At 43.4% G+C, this 21,543-nt stretch overlaps 2 long non-coding RNA genes across 9 annotated transcripts in view; both read right to left on the bottom strand.

Moving 5' to 3' along the window:
• Positions 1 to 1,712: 1,712 nt before the first annotated feature.
• The window catches only part of LOC134548825 (uncharacterized), an 81,711-nt gene continuing 61,880 nt past the window's right edge, over positions 1,713 to 21,543 (bottom strand). For 5 of the 8 annotated variants that reach the window (XR_010079923.1, XR_010079921.1, XR_010079924.1 and 2 more), the window contains 6 exons: positions 15,053 to 15,139; positions 7,965 to 8,035; positions 5,252 to 5,348; positions 4,238 to 4,335; positions 2,878 to 2,994; positions 1,713 to 2,105 (listed from right to left, as the gene is read on the bottom strand). This is a non-coding gene — a long non-coding RNA (uncharacterized LOC134548825). Of the gene's footprint in view, positions 2,106 to 2,877; positions 2,995 to 4,237; positions 4,336 to 5,251; positions 5,437 to 7,964; positions 8,036 to 15,052; positions 15,140 to 21,543 lie in introns of all 8 variants that reach the window. The other 3 variants (XR_010079926.1, XR_010079928.1, XR_010079927.1) reach the window with 3 other exon arrangements.
• LOC134548826 (uncharacterized) lies at positions 15,157 to 21,340 on the bottom strand. The gene is made up of 3 exons (XR_010079929.1): positions 17,182 to 21,340; positions 16,424 to 16,531; positions 15,157 to 15,673 (listed from the first exon to the last, which is right to left on the bottom strand). It is a non-coding gene; the product is annotated as an uncharacterized LOC134548826 (long non-coding RNA).

Here is a 21,543-nt window from a genome sequence, read left to right as displayed (position 1 = left end):
CTCGGTCTGCACGTTACCCCGCGGGCGCATTTTCGCGCCTATACGCTCCGCGGCGCGGCTCTTCCGCAGCGCGTAAATTCATTTGCAGCGGCGTGGCGTGTGATCCCATACTCCGCTGCTCGAATTTTCATTCTACGCGCCGTGGCGCGTATTTTTCATACTCCGCGAAGCGTGATTTCAACTTTATGAGCTCCGTTTTTCCATATTACGCGCCGCGGCACGTATTTTCAAATTACGCGGCGCGTATTTTCGCATTTGACAAACACGATGAATTTTGCGATATTACGTGCCGCGTAGTTTCATACTACGCGGCGCGTATTTTCGCATTCGGCACTGCAGCCAGTATTTCCACAATACGCGGTGCTGCGTGTATTCCCCCCTTCCGCGGCACGTATTTCATATCCTGCATTCCGCGGCGCCTATATTGTGCAGAGCCCATTTCCATACTCTGCGGCGCGGCTCGTGTCTTCCGCGGTGCGGCGCGGCGCGTATTTCCCATCCCGCGGGCATTCCCTACTCTCCCGCGGTCATTCCCGCACTCCGCGGAGCGTATTCCCTTTCCCGCGGCCATTCCCCACTCTCCCGCGGCCATTCCCGCACTCTCCGGCCCGTATTTCCCAGCCCGCGGTCATTCCCGCACTCCCCGGCGCGTATTCCCTATCCCGCGGGCATTCCCTACTCTCCTGCGGTCATTCCCGCACTCCCCGGCGCTGCGCGGCCCCTCCGCGCTCTCCCCGCCCGTCCCGGTGCCCGCGGTGCATTTTCCACTCCGTGCTCCCTCCCCCCCGGGCGGCGCCTTCCCGGGAGCTCTGCTTGGGTCTGTGTTCGTTTCTGTGCTTGTGTCTGGGTGTGTTTCTGTGCGTGTTTCGCTGCATGTTCCTCTGTTCGTTTCTCTGTGTGTCTGGCTCTGTGTCTGTGTTCGTTTCTGTCTGTTTCTGTCTCTGGTTCCGCCCCCCGCGCTCCCGCCCCGCTCCCTCTCCCCCGCCCGGTTCTGTCTCGCTGCGTTCGGGGCCGTCCCGGCCCGGCGGCAGCCGCCGCCGCCTTTCGCTGCTCCGTGCATTCGCCGCTCCGTGCATTCGCTGCTCCGTGCATTCGCTGCTCCGTGCATTCGCTGCTCCGTGCATTCGCTGCTCCGTGCATTCGCCGCTGGGATTTCCTTTCGCCGCGGGCTGTTCGTTCGCGGCTTTGCGCGTTCCCTCTCTCGGGCCCGCCCCGGCCGGGCCCGCCTCCTTTTCCGCGGCAGGCTCGGCCGGTGCCCCGCCATCACCTCGAGTCATCAGATCTTACAATAAATTAGCCTAGACTCCGTTTTCTTTATGCGGGAAAAGCCAATTCTTCACTCACTCACTCACTCACTCACTCACTCACTCACTCACTCACTCACTCACTCACTCACTCACTCACTCACTCACTCACTCACTCACTCACTCACTCACTCACTCACTCACTCACTCACTCACTCACTCTCACTCACTCACTCACTCACTCACTCACTCACTCACTCACTCACTGTATCTATCATCTATCTATATCTATCTATCTATCTATCTATCTATCTATCTATCTATCTATCTATCTATCTATCCATCCATCCATCTGTCTATCCCTCTATCATCTATTCATCTATCCATCTATCCATCCATGCACCTATCTATCCATCCATCCATCCATTTATCCCTCCCTCCCTCCCTCCATCCATCTCGTGTGCCACTCCTCTGTGCTGGTAGTTTTCCTGCCACATTTTTTGGTCAGGAGGTGTTTAGGGTGTCCGTGCTGAGGTTCAGGCTGTTCGCGTTCTTCCTTTCTGGGTTCTCACGGGGCAGATCCTGTTGTTCACACTGCTGCACTCATTTTTCAGCCCAGGAGTAGGTGGTTGTGTTAACAAACCTCTCATACCAAGATTGTTGCAAATCGCTTTATTGCACTTAGAATAGATAACAGGCTAGCTGTTAATTTAATAGAGCAGGCAGGATTTTGTGAGGCCTTTCTTTTATAATTCTTCTACCTGTCATAACAGAGCAGAGTTATCTTTCATGTCTTCCAGGAAACACTTCCTGGTCCAGCAAGGGTTCCCGTGTGGGGAGCTCCTGGTACAGCAGCAGATCCTGACACATTTAACAGTCAAATTTTAATGTTCTTTTTTACAAAATTGATTCCTCCCCAATTGCTGTCCCGGTGGCTGCCCCCTTCCCTTTGGTCCTGGGGCTCCCTGCACCTTTTCCTGTCAGGGGTTTTAAAACCGTGCCATTATTCTTGCCTGTACCTTTAGCTTTTCCTCATCCATTCTTTCCTATCTTTTTATATCCCTGCGACGCTTTTCTAACCAATTCCTGGCAGGGCCCACCCTGCCACCTCTCCAGCCCCTGCTCCCAGTGCCGGTGAGCTCTTACAGCTGGCCTGGGCTCTCCTCACTATAGAGAACGCCCCAAATTCCTGAATAGCAAGCAGACACGTCCAAATCCTCCACCCTGCCTCCGTAAGGGCCCGGGAGGGGTGGGGGTGTAGCGACAATACCTCCCTGTTTCCCCTTTCCTGGAATCGGGAATACAAAAGACTTTCAGCCGGCCCTGTGTTAGACTGCAGATTTTGGAGATAAGGCAGAGGAGTTCCCAGCCCTCACTGTTCTTTCCTTATCACAGAGCCTCCCGCTGCTATTTGCCTTGACAGTATTTCTTTACACTCCCCTTCGACCGAACCTTTCCCAAACCAACACATTATTGCCCCCTCCGGGCGTCCCCGTCCTTAGCTGCCTCTGGGAGAATGCGCAAACGAGCTCAACATTCTCCCACAGGACCCTTCGGAGGGATTTTGGGATCGCCATCCCCATAGTCACCCTGTTTCAACTTTCCTTTGTTGTTCAAGTAAAGTTGCACTCACCAGTGAGAGTTGCTGAGATCCTTCCTGGCTTTTCCTTAGAGAGCCCCCTCTGGGCATCCATATCCAGTGGATTCTTCAGGGATCCCCCTGGTCCTCCTCTCGTCTCTCTCCTGGAAGCTTGAGGGAGGTATGGAAAAGGACAAGGAAATTGTTTGAGGGCTAGAGAAATTTTTCTTTGTTTAGTTTCTGAAGAAAAGTTTAGTTTTCTGAAGAAAAGTTTAGTTTTCTGAAGAAAAGCCAGCTGTGTTGTGATGTGACTACAGTTCAGAAAGCATGTAAGAACAAATGCCTGGAACTGGGAGCTAGCGAATGTCCAGGTAGAAATCCACTATTGCAGGCAGAGTAAAAGAAACTCCACCCATCCTGGCTGTTTTGGGGGGCTGTGGATTCAAAACAACTCCTAAAGGCAAAACCCCACAGGGCATGAACATACAAGCTAGAAAATATCACTGAAGATAAATTTCATTTGGCATCACACAGATCAAAATATTGAACAGTGGCAGAGGAACATGGTCCAGAGGCACAATTATCTATCCAGTCCATCACCCATCAAATTATGGGTTTTTTCCTTTGAAAGAACTATGTTAAAGAAGTATGTAACTTACAGGTGGCAACCAGGGCTTCTAATAGAATCATCTGATAGCTTTAAGTTTTGAAATGATGATGAAAACCTTTCAGACACCATATATTAACTTTAAACAGTGACTAAAATTTTTTTTAAAGAACACTGTTTTGAGTCTGAAGAAAAAATATTTGTTGCCTTTTTGGTGTGTGTGTGTTTATGTCAGTGCTGGAAATTGTGATTATTGACTGACATCTAGTGGATGTGAAGGTGCTGAACAGCAGCTTTTCAAAGGTACAAAACCTTTGAAATACATCAGAGTTGAAGTGCTTGCAAAGGGACCACATAATTAAAATTTTGTGCATTTTAGCAAGATGTGGGTGACAAGCCAGAGAGACAGATTCCAGCTCTTCAAGGAAACAGAAACTTAACAAATCAAAAAGTGTCAGATTTCTCTTTTTTACATCCCTCCAATTATAATACAAAAAATTTCCCATACTACTGCCTGCTCATTGTCCTGCTTCCAGTTCTACTTTATATAATCACTATACAGAGACCATTTACCAGCACAGTCCCTGAAAACCACAATCTGTCACACACTACCCTGGTATGGTGGCCAGAGCCACCTGATATGTTTTGGATGGATATTTTTCCTTTTTAATTTCTGTTTCACATTTCACAATTTAATATGTCCTTATCCTTGAGGCTTACTGGCCACAATAAGTCCAGAGTTGCTTTACAGTCAGTCAATGACAGAAAAATTGTAGTTTTTCATGAGAGATTATTGAAGAAGAATACCTGAATTGCTTGCCTGCCTTAACTCTCTTTTTGGGAAAATGTATTTCTGAGAAGACCACATTTTGGAAACTGAGATTCAGAGGCTTCAATTTTTGGAGCTGAAGGGAAAAAAATGTCAACAGAAAGCTTTTATATTCCAAGGGCAGGACTCATCAGATGTCTTACAGTACACTTAAATTTACTGATCTTTAAGCATGTAATTGTGAACTCTGGATTTTTCACCTTGTCCACAGAACCTTCACAGGCTCTGTAGGAACTATTAAGCTCCCAATTATTAACTTTGTTTCACAAGTTTATAAATGTAATTTTTTTCCCCATTTTTATCAGACACAATTTAAACAATACCCTGGACACAAAAAGCCCCATGATATTCTATTGATCAGCTAAACCCAAAAGTGTGCCCAAAGCAGAGGCAGAAGGGCTCAGCCTTGCAGCAGGTGTTTTGCAAAGCTGCAGCCACCTGGAAGCAACATTTCAAATGGCTGCTCACAGTTGCCAGCTCTGAGCTCAGAGTGCAGCTCTGCTTCATCCCTAATGCCTGCTGGGCTGGGGAAATCAATACCACATACCCCCAACAACTGGAGGCCACAAGGAGGGATTCTGAAGTGGTTCACATTTTAATACTCTTCCTTCTGCTCCTCATCCACCCCCGTCCAGAAGAACTGCAGTGGCAGTTTATTTTTTAAATGGCTTCTATTTGATGTACTTTTGTCTTTCCACATAACCTGCACTATGTTTGCACGCAGATACACCTTTTCATAATGCCTGCTTGTCTTTCTGTGACATTGCATGCTTTAGTGTAGGCCAGGGCTATGCTTTTAAATTTAGAAGAAACAACATTTTTAAGATTCAAAACTGCTTTTTCTTTCATTGTATATTATGTTCAGTTCACTAAATAACTAAATATAGGCAATAAAGAGTAATTTAAATGACAAAATTCCTCTAAAATCATCAACAACATTGACCAGTTGGCAGCTAGACCACAGCATCTCCAGCCCCTCCTTCTGCACTGACCTGGGTGTCTGCAGAGCTGTTCCTCTTGCTTGTTCTCATCCTGCTCTTCTCTGGCCACAATTACATCTGTGCAACAACTTTCTTCTTCTTCTTAAACCTGTTATCACAGAAGCATTCCCACCATTCCAGCTCAGCACAGCCTCGGCCAGCAGCACTCCCGTCTTTGGAGCCACCAGGGACTGGCTCTGCCAGACAGGGAGGAAGCTTCTGGCAGCTGCTCACAGAAGCCACCCCTGCAGCCCCCCTGCTACCAAAACCTGCCCATGCAAAACCTTCTGGCTCCTGTTGCTGCTGCAGCTGAAATGCTTCTGCAGCTTTTAATAAAATAATAAAATAAGCCTGGGAGAACTGATCTAGCCTTTCAGCTCAGCTAAATGGTATGTCCCTCTCACTTTACTGAGCACTGTAGGCAATTGCATTCTTCCTCTTTTTCTCTTTCATCTCTCCTTTTTCCATTCCAACCCTGAGCTCTGCCCTGAAAACTGACAGATGTATGGAGACATTTCTGCACATCTGGAGATGTGCTTGGAGTTTGCTGAGCCCCAGGGATGGAGCAGCACTGAGCTCTGCAGAGCTGAGGGCAGCTGTGACCTACAGGGCTGTTGGCTCAGGGGTTTCAAACCGGTGCTGCTGCCGATTCCAAATCACTGCTCAGCTGCAAGCCGAGTCACTGCACACAAACTCTGCATGAGCAGTGGGATCCTACCGAGGCACAATAAAAATGCTAATAAAAATGCTGCTGCCACGAGCCAGGGCAGCGAGGTGCCAACAGCTCCTCTTGAGCTTTACAGCCTGAGAACATGGAGCGTGGTGTGAGGCACAAAACGCAGCTGAAAGGTAAAGGACACCAGCTCAGGCCTTGAGCACGTGTTTGTGGTTTGTGGGCTGGAACTGATTCACAGCTGGAGAACACGGAGTGTGCAGCGCTGCTCAGACCTGCTGTTAGCCTGAAAACATCTCCTCATTGCTCTCATCAAGTGTATGCTACCAAATTCAGTTCCCAGGAACAGTCCAGAAAAGGGCTGAAACTCCAGCCTGAAAGATTTGCTGGAGGGTTGGGATTTTTTTTGTTGTTGTTGCTATTTTAGTAGCCAGTCTGGACACTGACTGCAGATTTTTTAACATCTTTGCTTATCAAATTGATCTGACCTTGACCACAAAGTCCAGGAACCACTCCTGAGATCGTGCACTTTTTCTCCAGCCATGCATGATGTTGTCCTCACAAGGGAAAAGTGAGAGAAATCCTTTTTCATGGCAATTTATACAAAGGACTTTTTTTGTTATCAATTTTCTAAGTGTGACATTGTTAACTTTGCAGATATTTTTGAAGTTTAAAATGGTTGGGCATTTGAATTTATTTATTTATTTTGGGGAATCAATATCTCATCTACTTCAAATACTCTTAGACTCATACTTGTCAAAAAAGTTACCACTCCAAATCTGTTTTTTCTCTGCATGTACGAAAAGAATTTCTACTTTCAGCTACTGATGATTCAGAGTATTTTTTTTTCCTACTGCTACTAAGCCTGTGGTTTTAAGTGTTGTCTCAAATAGTCTACATGAATCAGTAGCCCAATTCTCAGTATTCCAGATTTGTAAAGGAATGTAATGTTACAAATTCCAGTTTTCAGAATGGGAATAATAAATGATGAGTTTGGGATACAGAAATAGATGAACTGTAAAATAATTTCCCCAATCTAATTTTTAATTTCAGAAACCCCCTGGCATTGTTGTGCTTTGCAGATATCCAAGCACACACAGGAGAGCCCCACTGAGAAAAATGTTGCCCACTAAAAACGCCATGGGGGCAGCTGCTGCAGGGTTTGATTGTTCTGCAGTGCTGCTTTCTTCATTAACATCATCTTGACCCACACCCACGATTCCAACAAACCACCTGGAGGAAGGGGCTGCTCTTGAAAACCTGAGTGATCCCTTGTGTGGGGGTCGCAGAAGGTCAAACACCTCCTCCCCTTCACTTTCAGTGACTCGCAGGATTCTGATTTTGTACAGGATGGAGAGTTCTTGGAGAAGTTTGATACCCAAAGCCAAGCAAAAGCCACACTTAACCAGCACAAAAGATTATTTTAAAAATAACAATATTATTAATTAATATTTTATTATTAATAATAATAGTATTGATTAATAGTTATAATTAATAGTATTCTCTCTGTGAAAGTCAGAAATATTTTCCTTATTAGTCAGTAAAAGGTATCTTGTAGTGAATATATTTATGTTTTATGGTACATTTTGTCCTTCAGTGGTCACCAGAGTGAACTCTTCCTATTTAACTATGTTTTACAACAATATAGTGACCATTTTTATTCAGCAAAGGAACATGTAAAGCAAGACAGGCCTGTAAGACCTGAAAATGAGACAGATAGGAGTTAGTAATGTTCATTTTCTTTTATACAAAAACTTCAGAGAATGCTTCTTTCTTTCATTTCAATATACTTCATAAGGTCATAATTCAAATACCCAAAAAACCAAAAGCTGGACTTTTTTTGTTTGTTCATAGACCCCTTGCTCTCTTTCAAAATAATACTAGAACTGCAGTTCAGGCAAGTTCAGACCCCCAGCTTTCTCAATTATTACTAGAAATAGTGTGACAATCTTTAAAAATGTGTGCCATAAAGAAAAGGAGAATTAGAAACTTTCAAGCTGAGCTGTGCACAATCACCCTGGTCCCAGGTCTTGTGCATATGAATTTACTCACGTGATTTACTTGTGGGGGCAAAGCTGCTCACAAAGAAGGAGCATTTGCATTTCTGGAGCCATAGTTCTTCCCTGCAGAGAGAAATAGAAAAAGGTTGGTAACTTTAGCTATGGCTGTACAAAGTGCCAAAAGCAAAAATGTGTTATTTGCACTTTGATCGATGATAATAAATCATAACAAGAAAATCAATTGTTTCTTTGAATCAGGATCAGGAGCAGGTAGAATTACTTGCAAAAGTGCCATAAGCAGGCAAGAAATACCAACAGCATAAGCAGATGAACAAATTAACATCAGCTGCTGTAACATCCTTCCCCTTTTCTGATGGGCAGAAAATAAAAGTGCAGGAACAACACAGCAACTAGTTTTTCTGTGTCAAGTCTCCCCAATGTTTAAATTAGGTTCATAAATTAAATTAGACATGTTATTCTATACTAGTTGCTGTTAAAATCGAATACTGTTTACTGCTGGTATCAATATATTATCCAATTCCATTTGCAGCTCCACCAGTGGTCATTAGTTTGCCTTTGGCATAGCCTGCAGGGATTTTACACAAAAGCTATTTAAAACATGTACCTTTCCCATAAAGTCCAGCCATGAAACCAGTGATTTGAAAGCATAACACGACAGAATTGCTTTTAAGAGTAGTGTCCTGAAAATTTACAAGCTGTCAAGGTCAAATTACAAAGTTGCAATAAATGAATATGAGACTCGACTAGACATTTAGTTTAGTGGAGGGGGAACTCTTGCACATCCAACTCCCATCAATATGCAGTGCTCTGGTGTTCACTGCAGCTTTCTCCAGCTGGTTCCCACCGTGAGCTCCAGAATTTCCATAGGAATTTATTGTTGCAGTACAAGGGGACCATGTGAAAAAACCCTGGGCAAATGTCTGGCTGCTTTCTCCCTCCATATTTTGGAAATTTTCAGGATGGTTAAAAAAGTTAAATTGTTACAATCAGGATTTAAAAAATAAAATAAAATACAATAAACAGTTTTCTGGCTCGGCTGTATTTACTTTTTCTCACTTTCCCTTTCCTTGTCCTCTTTCTTTTCCCCTTTTTTCCCCCCTTTCCCTCCTCTTCCCCTGTATCTTCCCTTTATTCTTTTCCTTACCCCCCTTTTTTTTTAAAAATCTTTTCCCTTCCTTTCTTTCTTTTTTATTTTGACTCTCTCCACCCCCCCCCCCCCCCCCCCCCCCCCCCACCTTTTTTTTCCATTTACTTTTACCACAGTAAAAGACAAATCAAATCTTGGGGGAGAGATTGTGGGATCTTTATCTAGCAATGATCATCAGGGAGGGAAAGTTTCCTGCAGGGACTCACACTGTAATTGATGGAGGTTGGTGGGCTATCGGAAAAGACAGTCTTTATGTTTGGCATTCATTATTTAGTGGAGTTAAACATGTTTTAACAATGTTAAGCAAAAGATTAGAGGTTAGAAAAAGTTTCTAAAGTTAGAAAAAGTGGGCAAGGCATAGAAAAAGCAAGAGAGTCCATCAAGGCAAACCCACACTTAAGCATACACGGTTTCTAAGCCCAGACAAAAGGCATAGTTAAAGAAGCAGCATTTTATTTAATTTTATATTTTACGTTAGTTTAGCTTCCTGATTTGTTGAAGTTCTTGTAACAACTTCAGCAGCATTGTTTCTAGAGTCTAAGTCCCTTCATATCTATCGATGTGATTTTTTTCTCTCCTTATTTCCTTGGAGAAAAAAAACCTCTTCAGTACTTATTCAAGGTTGTGAGGTTTGAATTTTTTTTATATATAGATAGATATATATATAAAGGACTGGGCTCCATTCTGTGTTTATTTTAAAATTTACATGTTTTTGTGTTTTTATGTGAAAGAAGGCAAGGACAAAGAAAACTGTGGGTTGCATAAGCAGCACTAGATGGTGCTGTGAAGAAAAGTATCCAAGCTCAGCCTCAGCAGCCTAACGTGGGTGCTGAAATTTGGATAGGCACCTTTGTTAGCTGTACAAAGCAGGGATACAGCACTGGTTAGGATTGCACTTGATTACTCCCCTTAGGATTGGAGAGTGGTGGGAGCCATCATCTGATCAGCACATGGAAGAGGTCAGGTCCTTCAGGCAAACACCAGAAAATGGAGATGTCTGTGTGACCTTTAGCTCAGTCCCAGGGGGCTGCTGAGGCCTTCTCAGATGAGAACCAAGGGCACAACAGGACTTTGAAATCGATGGGACATCACTGCAGGGAGGGGAGCAAAGCTCCTGCAGGTCTGTAGCAGCCCAAAAGATACAGAGCACCATTCTGAACTAATTAAGGCATCAATGATTTCCCAGCCTGTTACAGAAACTAGGAAAGTGGTGCCTACAATTGTTGCCAGCAGAGAGCCTCACACCAGGAGGGCAAGCACTCCCCTCACCATTATTTATCCTCCTTCCTGACAGACACAATCACCTGCTCAGATCCAGCCTCCAGGCCTTGTCTCCTTTTGAGATTTCCTCCTTGTTCCATCTACCAGCAGAGGGAAAGGTCTGAAGCTGCAGGTGCTCCTGCCCAGGCTGCCGTGGCTCCGCGGGCAGCGGTGCTGAGTGCCTGCCTTCCCCAGGGGAGCCAAGGCTGCACCTTGCAGCTTCAAGCCAAAAACCTTCAAAGTGGCCCAGTGCCCATGGTGAGATGCCTGTACTCTCAAATCTGAGCTATTTAAGTCCTGAATTCACCCAATCAACTAATTTTCCTCCAGGACAAATGGTGCACGAGCTTGTCACCAGAGAGGCAGGGCTCAACCCCTCTGTCACCGTGTTCAGCATTTCCAGTGTCACTTCTCTCTTCCCTGTCACCTTCCCTTCATTCAGAACAATCCCCTTCTACTCTTCCTCTCTCTATCTGCCAGTCTCAATCCATGAAAAATGGATTCATACCAGTTTATTTTATGTCAACATTACTCCTAAACTTCAAGAGGCATAATTTATTTTGCCATCTTTATGGTGTTCCCACTTATACTTAAAACACTTCAAAACATAGCAGATATACAGAAGGGAGCTCGAATGTCTGGAGAGTGGGGGTTTTAAGTTAAAATTGTAGTATTTTAATACTTCACATGCAATGATCTCTTTGTAAAGTTTTCCTAATGTCAGAGAAGTTCATAGAGTAAATTAGTTTGACTTCACTCAGAGCGCTAACATTTATAAATCTACAGTGCTGCCTTTCTGAATATATTTATTGCTGCAGAGAGGAAGGGGGATCAAAGGGCTCTAGCACTTATTTCTGCCATCATTTCTCATCTCCGGCACAGTTTGAATTTTGTATACATAGCAGTTTCTTGCTCCAGAGATGTCAGAAATTACCTGGAGACTGTTTACAGGACATTAGAATAGAATATGGACAAACTTGCAGAAGAGGAGATACTGCATGCATTAAATATTAATGGCCCACATAAGTCACGAATCCAGATTTGCTTGCAGATTTGTTGTGTGCTGTATTTTGCAGTGTGAGCAGACGAATAAAACTAGACTCTGTCTTTCCTGAGCACATTTCTCTCCCACATATTATTTTAGCCTTGACAATAATAAAAGCAGAGAAATAAACAGAGCCATATTAGTGATCAAAAGCATAAAAACACACTAGGAAAAAGTCTAATTGTAAAAGATCACCAAAGTAACAACAGTCATTTCTGGTTCTGCTGGGACTGAGGCTTTGAGAAGTTAAATTTCCAGAGCCTGGGAGGAGTATTGAGTTCTTAGCTTATCACAGCTGTGTAGCACCAATCCACCCAACAATATGCCCTTTTTACCTTCAGGAGAAAGAGAATCTATTTTCTAATTTTTCAGCAGCATGGCTTACTCTAGGATAATGCTGTTTGAAAAGCTCCACCAGACTGAGTTATACAGCCTCAGGAGAACTTTGTGGTTTTAACAAAAAATGTTGATGTGACCCCTAGGAGTTTAACCCCACCACCCCAAGTGAAATAAGAGAACTCACAAATTCTCAATCATTGCTTCTTGGCATGGAGTTCATAATTTTTTTAGTATTTTGGGATGGTAGGACCTTGAAGACTACACCCGAGATCTTACTGTCTCAGTAATTTCCTGTGTGATTGAACAAACCATACCACAGCAATCTGAAGAATCACAGATCCCTTATTCCTAGGTGAGAGGGAATGAAGTGAAGACTGTCTGGTTTGGGGCAATGTTAAGTACATCTGTAGTTAAACAATGAATAAATAGCTGCTGTGATATATTCTGTGAATCTTGAATTATTTGGGATCATTACAGCCATGGGGCTTTACCTTTTCTATAGGACAAACCAAAAACCTCCTCATGAGTCTCTTCTGGAGCCCAGAATATGTGAAATACAACATTCCTTCTGGAAGATAGGTGGCCTTGGCTTAAATGCTTCCCAGTAAATTTGCAGTAAAAAGGACAAATCTTTCAGTGCAATTATTACCAAATGCTATTAAGACTATTAGAAATCTGATGACAGGAGTGAGACCAGGAGTCTTGGCTTCCTTTTTCTGACAGCAAGCTTGCCTGCAGATGCCACTCCAGATAGCTCTAATCTGTTTTCCTTTCAGATTTCCAGTGCTGAAGGTTCCACAGCCTTTACAGACATGTGGCACTTAGGATACACTTGGGCCCTAGGGACAAACAAAGCTTCCATTCCCTTTTTTTTTTTAAATGTCAGAACTCAGTTTCAACTGGCAATGAAGGGGGGAAGTTTTGCAACCTTTTCTACAGGTGTTCTCCATTTCTACATTTTATATCCTTGACAGAAACTCCTAGGGCTCTCCAAATTTTGTAGTTTTCTATAATTGAGGAGGATTTCTTAGGAGGTGCATTCAGTGGCTGAGGACTTTTGTAGGAATCAGAACTCCTCATTCATCTTCCATGCAGATTTTGCTGTTTCCTCAAAGCCAGAGAAAAGGTGTTCTAAAGTGATCTGAAGGATCTGTCTTCTTTTGTAAGAGTTATGGAATAGAATTGATGTAATCACTTACCCACATATCAGCTAAAATTTTGCTGCTACCAGTAGCTGTTAATCAAATGTTATTTGCTTTCTTCTGACTTTCTACAGCTCTGCACTGCCAGTTTCAAGCCTTCAGTCAAAAGAGGCCATTGAGAAAGCAAATGAACAAAGTGTGGGTACTTGGTGTGAAAAATCATGTTTCAGAAAGTCACTGTGCATATATTTGGGGAGGTGGGAATTTAATTCTCAAGCACAGCTCCCTGCACAATCTGGCATTGTCAGGGAGCAAAAGAGATATTAGGGGTCATCTCACACAACTGCTCCGTTCCTCTAGTCACAGAAGTACCTACAAATCAACAAAACCCTGTCATTTACAAGCATCCTACCACCTTCTGGAACACTGTCCTCGTTAGCAGAGAGGGCAGAATTGAATTTGCTAATCCTCAAAAAAATTGGTAAGGGATGACTTTGTAACTTAAATTTGCAACCTGAGGAAATCAGTGGATACACTTTTGAAACTGCAGCATAGTTGGGTTTGTTTCTTCCTCTTTTTAATTACTTCCTTTTTTCTATTCTGAGATAAATATTAACAAGCAATTTAGTAGAGCATTGTGGTGTTTTATTCATTACTGAATTATGATCCCATCAACAGAACTACATTTATTATTATTATTACTAATATTTTCCTTTATCATCATGACCGCACAATGCAGCTTCTGGAAAATAAGTGAATGCTGGCACTGCACCACCAGCAAAATAAATACAGAGAAATGTGCCTGATAGTTAAACATATTCACCTATTTAACATGCAATGCTTTAATATAATTTGCTTTACTTCTTTATGTGGAAATTTTATTTCCATCCACTGATAATTTAGAATTTCTTTCTACTTGAATTCTGAAACTCCTCCTGAATTATGTAACTTGAGGCTGAAATCACCTACATTCTCACTTTACAGTTTTACCAACTCCTCTTAAAACATTAACATATTTCCAAGGAGGAGTATAAAATATTTACTTGTAACCTCACTTGCCACCTTCTGGAAAGGAAAGAAAAAAAAAAAAAAGTGGGTAATATAAAAAATGTTACGAAGAATATTGCTGTGGCTAGACAACCATACAGAGGACACACTGAAACCACCAAAATGTGAAAATTCAATATCAGAATTCTCATTTCGTTTTGAAAAAGTGTTTTTCAGTCTCCTGGTATCAGGAAATAGTTACCAAGCAACACCAAAGATACTGGTATTGCAGGCAGGCCTGTTCAAATAAAAATTATTCAAAACATGGTCATTATCAGCAGAGCTATGTTATTGCTAGATTCATAACCCTTGGTATCTGTACTCTTTCATAGTCTATTTCTTGAGCACAAATCTGCTTTTCCTGAAGAAGGTGCCCTTAAAGTTGCCTCTGTTGGGTGCAGCTTGCAGGGATAGGCCCCCACCTGCTGTAGGTGCACCTGTATTTTGCTGGGCTGAATGTAGTGAAAGCTGCCAAGCACTGAAGGGCAGGTCGATGGTGAGGACATGCACAGTGTGTGCGAGAAGCAGCAGAGGAATAAGAACACTCTTGCAGCTTCTGAAATGGGATTTCAGCAAGAACCTTTGTATTGAACTCAAATTGTGCAGTTATTCCTCAGGAAAACTGCAAAGGAATGGGTTTGATCCAGAATGAGCTCCCTGTTACCCAGAGTCAGCCTACATTTTTTAGGAAGCAGACAGCCCAGCTGCTAAATTGTGTCTTGCAAGCTGGCTGCAAGTTACAGAGCCAGGGATTGCCCTTCCCTAGGCTTTGGGGACATGCATCACAAGAGTTGCTGCAGATTGGGTCAAAATAGTAGGAAAAATCATTGCCCTTGGCTGCAAGAAGTCCTAGAGCACCTTCAAGCAGGCAGCTGAGTTAACGGTCATCTCCAAAGGCCAGGGAGGAGCTTCATCCCAGTTCAATCCAGAGATGTGTGCAACTGGAACCCAGAAGAGTGGCCTGACATTCCAACCCTGCAGAGAGCTGGAGCGTTTGGGTGACACAGACACCACGGGCACGCAGCGATTGCTGCACCACCCCTGCCCAGGTGTGAGTCTGGCCCAAGGAGGCCCTTTCAGAAAGGAGATTTCAGTCTACATTTTTCAGTTCCCCTAAAGTGGTGGAAAAGGAGACTTACCTTTCCTTGAGAAGGTGCACAAGACACTGTAAAACCCTGAATCTTTTGCTTGACCACTTGGACCAAGACTGGAAATGGCCCTGAGACCTGTGATAAATGGAAGAAAAAGAGTCAAGAGTTCAGGGGAGAGCTATAAAGAAATGGCAGCTGCTTGGAAGGTCTGATTTACAGCAGTAATACCCAATCACCTCAACCTGTGCTCTGAAGACACCTGGAGCACTGTCTGCACCTCAAAGGAGGTTCTCCTGTGCAGTGCTTTTTTCTGCATGAAACAGCACAAGGAAAACATTGACTTGTGGAGTTTGGGACATCCCATTTCCAGCTGGCATCTGGCTCTGCAAAACAGGCAATATCTGGCACAAATTAGACACTAAACAAAAGTTAGAAACACTTGAGTTTCAGCTTAATCAGCAAGTTGGAGCTGTCAACTTCTGCAAATTGTTTTGGGGCTGACACTTGTGAAAGCCTGGGGGAGACAAGAGGGGTGTCTGCCCTGCTGTTATCAGTCTCCTGATCCAACAAACCAGCACTGCTAGACTTTGCACTTGCCTCAGTAGTGCAAACAGCAGAAAACAGCAAAAGCCAGCAGGGCAGGGATATTTGCTTTCGAGCTCCTCTCTCCTGTGAGGACAAAGCAAGCGGGGGAAGCCAGCAACCCCTTAGTTACACTTTTAAATTTAGACTGGAGGAGATGCATCCTTTTTAACATGTACATCTTCTCAAAGGAGACTGACATCTTTCTTGGTGTAAATGCTTGTAAGGACCACAGCTGAGATCCTTAAGCATTGCCCACTGTGGGCAATTAAAAGGTTCTGATAAACATAAAGACAATCTTTTTTCACAGACCTCCCTCTTCATAGGCAGTGGTAAGAGTACCGCTCTCACAGGATGATAAACATTCTAAGCTGATGATTACAATTTTTAAAGGTAAACCCTGTGACAGAAAGCCACAGTGCTGATCTTATCTTGTAAAGATGCTACATGCTGTATGTTTCTGAACTTCTGTCTGTGCCTATCTTCTTATAATGTAGAAAGAAAATTATTTGTTACAGTGTTTGTACCCAATTTAATTTAAGATGAGAAATCAGTGAGTAGGAGGAGAGGATGGAAGGAGGGGGGGGGGCAAGACCTGCTCCATTTACAGCTCTTAAAAATAGCATGTGAAGCCAGAAGTACATCTAAAACTGAACCAGCCATCCCCACACGCAATGCATTTCCAAACAGACCCTATCTACAGTACTTCCCAATTATGTTCAGTTCACTGCAGCAGGTGACCCCAATTTCTTTGAGAAATCTTTATAACAGTCCTTTTTCAGAAAACCTGCATGGGGTGCTCAGAATAAAAGTCAAGGCCATAAGAGTTTCACTTACTTGGGCTTCCTCCAGATTAAAGTGTGTGTATTACATGACCAGGGACAAAGCTGGGGGATGAAGAAATTTCTTCTGCACGTGGGGATTTCCAGCCAGTGGCAAGATGAGCTGAAGGCCATGAAAATGAAAAGCTGAGACACCTGGTGTGTTGCCCTGCTGGAGGACCCATGCCCTGCCTCTGTTCCCTTCTCTGAGTGTCCCCTGTGCCCTGTGGCTGCTGGGGTTGGCCCTGCTCTTGGCAGCCAGGTGGGGTTGATGCTGCTGGGCCCTCCAGCACTGGTGATGTTCCCCTGGTTGCATCTGTAATGGCAAGGGGGGCCCTTGCAGGGGTGTCTGTACTTGGCTAAGCTCTTTTTTTTGTGCAACATCCTTGTTAAAGGAACAGACTCACTTGGGTTTGGTGGCTGTTAAAAAAGCAGTGCAATGGAGAGCAGGTCTGATTTTATTTAATATTTTAAAAAATATTTTTTAATTTTTAAAAAAATTTAAAAAAATTATTTCAGGGGCATTGGCATGAGGATGACCACAAAGGGCACAAATGAAACTCACTGATGTCACCATAAGGAGGCAACAGTGTAAAGAGCCTCAGGCAGCCACTGGAGGGAGAACTACACAACCTCAGGAGAAAAAGTAATAGAAGAGGAATTAAGTTTTATAATACAGTGTCATGGCTGAGACAGCCACGACACTCAAAGTGCTTCAGTAAAACTTAGAGGGCTTCAAGCATCAACACCTTGTTATCTAAAAGTCCTTCATACCTTTTCTATGCAGCCTCCCGTGGGCAGCTCCACACAGCTCTGGTTCTTTCTCTCCTTCTTCTCTCTTCCTTCTGCAGTTCCAGCTGGCTCCTTCCTGTCCCCAGCACGGCCACCTAACCCTGACCATCCTTCATATGTCACCTCAGCCTCTCTCCTGTCCCTGCCTCCTCCCAGCACGGCCAGCAAACCCCAACTCGCTCCCTCGCAGCTCACTCACTCCTTTATCTCCTCCCCAGCTGGGAGGGCAAGGCTGTTCCCACTCTGTGGTAATTACCACAGCTGCACTGGGTAAGAGGCCAGGCTGCCTTTAGCACTGTCTGCCCACACCGCAGTACAGAGGGTAAATGGGACTGGGGGCTGTCATCAATTCTTGCTCTACAGTGGGAGCTCATTAGCGAGGGCTGACTGATGCTCAGAAGGATCTGGGGGTGTTGGCCATGGACAATTGAGAGCCACCAGTGCTGTGAAAAGGCAATGCCAATCCAAAAATGCCTCTGACAGGTTACTTTAAGTAAGGATGAGGGAGAGTTCATGCCATTTTACAGGGTACTACTTAGACCTCATCTGCAATACTCTCTCCAGTTTTGATCAGCTATAGCTAAGAAAGATAAATTCAAATATGAGCAGTTTGCAATGAAAGGTTAGAATGTGTCTGAAAATGGAGGAAAAAAGGTGCTTTAAAATCATCATGCTGGAGGAAAACACCGATCTATGTTGTTGCTTAGTTTGTTACCTCAGGTTTTTGTGATTTTTTTTTTTATTCCTTTAACACTGGAGATTTAAATGCTAGATAAACAAAACATAATTTGTTTTACAATGGAGAATAACTCCTCTATCCACTTGCAATAACAAAAGTGTGTAGCTTTGTGCTAAAATGGCCAATTTAAATTGGATTCCAAAGCTATTGTTTGGTCATCAACTTGCAGTTTGTAGTAACATGGGCCTGAATATCTAAAATAATTCCCAGTGGTGCATAAATGACTTTATGGCATTTGGAAGTGTGTACAGGAATGGCTCCCAAGCCAGCAGAAGTTAATGGAAAAAAAAAAAAAAGAAATTAAAAAGAGGAGAATTTATGTATTTTCACTCCAGCCTTAATTCATTGTTATAATGAATCACTAGAACATATATCATTCTTATGCAACCATGGTTATATTTCATCATCTGTGTTATGCCACCACACTCTTTGTGGCTACTTTATCCTCTTTTCACTGCTTTCCACTCAGGTTCCATCTGCAGGCTCCAGGAAGGTGGAACAGTACACCTTGGCCATAAACTGAAATCAGGCAGGAGCCAGAACACCACGGCTGCCTCCTCCCTCACCCTCTGCCCTGGGTCTCTCCCGAGGTGTGGGGCCAAGTGCTGATGTTGGGAGGAGCCTCAGCAGTGCCCAAATCACTCCCCAGCTGTCCTGTGGTTAGTGCAGGACCTGGGCATTTCATGGCTGTGCCTTTCATCCTCAGCTCCTGCAGAGCCAGTCTGAGTCATTAGCAGTGGGTGATGCTCAGCTTTTCAGCTCTGCTAGATCCAGGGGCTGGAGGGATTTCAGCTGCTACCTATTTCCTCTTTCCTGAAATTTCCATCCCTTTTCCATAGACTGGTTGAGGAGGGGAAATCTCTGAGGATGCTATCACTATTTTTCTGTTCATGGGAAGTGTGAATTTTACTTTTGGCACACAGATCCTAATTCTGAAAACGGATGCACTCCCTTACTTTTGGGATTGGGCCATCTGTTTACAATAAGAAAGGTAATGGATGTTAAATCCATCTGTGATCTCTCCTCAGAAGCTGCTTGGTTTCTCCAAATCTGCATTCCCCCCTCTCTCCTCACCAGCCTTGGAGGTGAGTGGTGGTTCCTGTGGGACACATCACAGTTACCTGCTCCTTTCACTTACTGGCAAAATACTGGTTTTTAAAGGAATTCCGGGTGATTTTGGTGTAAGGTTTAAATAAATGAAAGGTCTGAAGGTTTTATTAAATAAACAATGTGTGAGCAAACATTTTCTTATAGGCATCTCAGGGCAGGGAGCAGGCTGTGCCCCATGAGCAACCCCATGTCCAGCTTTGCTCTATCCTTTTCCAAAGGGACACCCACAGCTTCTCCCTTCTCACAACTTGATGAACACTAAACTAACATTTGGCTATTCCACTTGTGTGACAGGTAAGACCATGGTTATTTTTAAGAAGCATCAATATGTTTCAAAGCATGGAGCAGAGAGCTCCTTCCCTGTGTTATCACCTGTCCAGATGCTTTACCCAAAATTACTGGGCTGTCAGCATATCTGCATTTAGACCAGCTAGAAGCTGGTGTTCTGTCCTGTAAGAGAGGCTTGGAATGGTCAGACAACCTTCCCATATCTTCTAATAAGGTGCAAACCCTGTCCCAGTCAAAATGTTGAGCTTCCATGGCCAAACTTGACAGCACTGCTGTTTGTTTGAGAGAGAAAAAAGTTTCAAGGCTTTAGCTGGGGGATACATGGAAATATTTGCATTGAGCACCATTGTGCATAGTCCAGAAAGCATCTGCTGTAACATTTTTATAAAATGTATTTTGAGACTGAAAGGCCAAATGATATAGAGATGTTAATCAGCTAAACCCATCAATATCTGCTTTCTGAGCATGGAGCAGAGAGCAGTATCTTGGATACAGCACAAACTGACAGACAATATTATTGTCAAGCAGAGAAACTATCAGGTCATACTTTAATTCTTCTCAGCTGTCCAGGGAGTTCATTTAATCTCCAGTTCAAAGGGTGGATTCACAGATATATCCAGGCAAGGCAGAATAGTTGTTGTAAAGGCATATTTAATGGCATGTTGTTAAGATTTTATCATGCCTGCATGTGAGCTTGGAAATGTGGAAGGTTCAACCATTCTTTTGCCATAGCAAAGAAGATACCCTTTTTAGCATAGATTGTAATCTACAATACATAATCTTTACTGCAGGTAGCATCCTGAAGATTACTGGTTTTATCTATTTCTTGGTCAGTTTGAACTCTCTTTTTTATAGTGAAAATACCTGTGTGCACTTTTGTATGTGTCATCCAAGAGTGCTTATAAAGTGCAGGTCTGTTTTTTTTTTTTTTTCCTCATTTGTTCAGGAGTGTCAGGGATGTTTCTGTACTACAGGATAAGTTTAAAGTGGTTCTAGTCTGAAGTATCCTCATTTAACCAGGCTCAGATAACTCACAATGGAGCCCTCAGGAAAATATGCAGATGCCAAAATCTCAGACTGCAGGGAACACCAGAACCTGGCAGTGGTATTGGACAGCAGGAGAGATGAAAGCTGTGCAAGATGTGACCCCGTGAATGATCTATCCAGCCTGGTGGCAGAGCTAAGAGAAAGGTTAAGCAAGGAGATGGACTGTGGAACCATGCTCTGACCTCCCCCACACAGGGGCAGAGAGCAGAAAGAAAGCACACAGGAGCCTCAGTCACAGGCCAGGATAACAAACACAGAACAGCTGCAACAAAGAGTTTACTTCCAAGTAGTTTGAACTCTGCAAATTCAAGCTCTACAGAAGAAAGGACAGAAATTTAAAGTGTGGCCTTTTGGATGTTTCTCTGATTTGGGCTTTTCATTCCACCCCCATGCAAACTACATCAGCTGTAGCAAACCCCACAGTTCTAAAGGTGCTGTGTTAGCATTTTTTATTTAAAAAATTCCAAAGGGATTTTGGATCAAACAAATACCATTGCTGGCTATTTATTTGCTGAGCTTGTCTAGGTTTGCATGTTTGCTTCAGCCTTTAATAAAGCACCAGAGTTAGGATGGGCGAGCTGCTGTCACTGCTCCTCAAATCACAATTGTTACATCACTTTTTAAATCAGCAGCACAGTTACCACTCTTACTCTTACTTAGCCTTGGAGATGACTATCCAAAATTTCAGCTCCTAAACCTAGACATATCAAAGAAACAAGTTAGCCCATCTTATACACTGTAGTTTAGACATCACAGATTCCTCTTGGCTAAAATTAAAGAAAGAAACCCCAACTCATGTTTGAAGTAATTTTATCTGTGTCAGGTCATCATGTTAGGCATAAATTATTTTACTTGCATCTCTAAAAACTCACAAATCTCAAGAATTAGCATGCTAACAAAAATAAATTAAAAAATCAGCACCTACAGACAGCACCTTTTTGGGGAAGCCAAGCCCAAAAAAATCCATGTGTATTTGAGGGGAACTCCTGGCCGTAAGCATGAGCAGCATTAAAGCTGGGTGAGACAGCATTGTCTCTGCTTCTGAATTTGTAAAGATATCTGATGTGCAGAGGAAAAATAAGGCCACAGATGACAGTGCTATTGTGCTGGCTTCTTTCTCAAATCCTTGTGCTTGGGGAAGAAGAAAGCACAGAAACTAT

This window comes from Prinia subflava, chromosome 3, assembly GCF_021018805.1.
Source record: "Prinia subflava isolate CZ2003 ecotype Zambia chromosome 3, Cam_Psub_1.2, whole genome shotgun sequence".
NCBI classification, from domain to species: Eukaryota; Metazoa; Chordata; class Aves; order Passeriformes; family Cisticolidae; genus Prinia; species Prinia subflava.
Note: the sequence above shows the minus strand (reverse complement) of the source record. Positions and strands in the feature narration are given on the sequence as shown.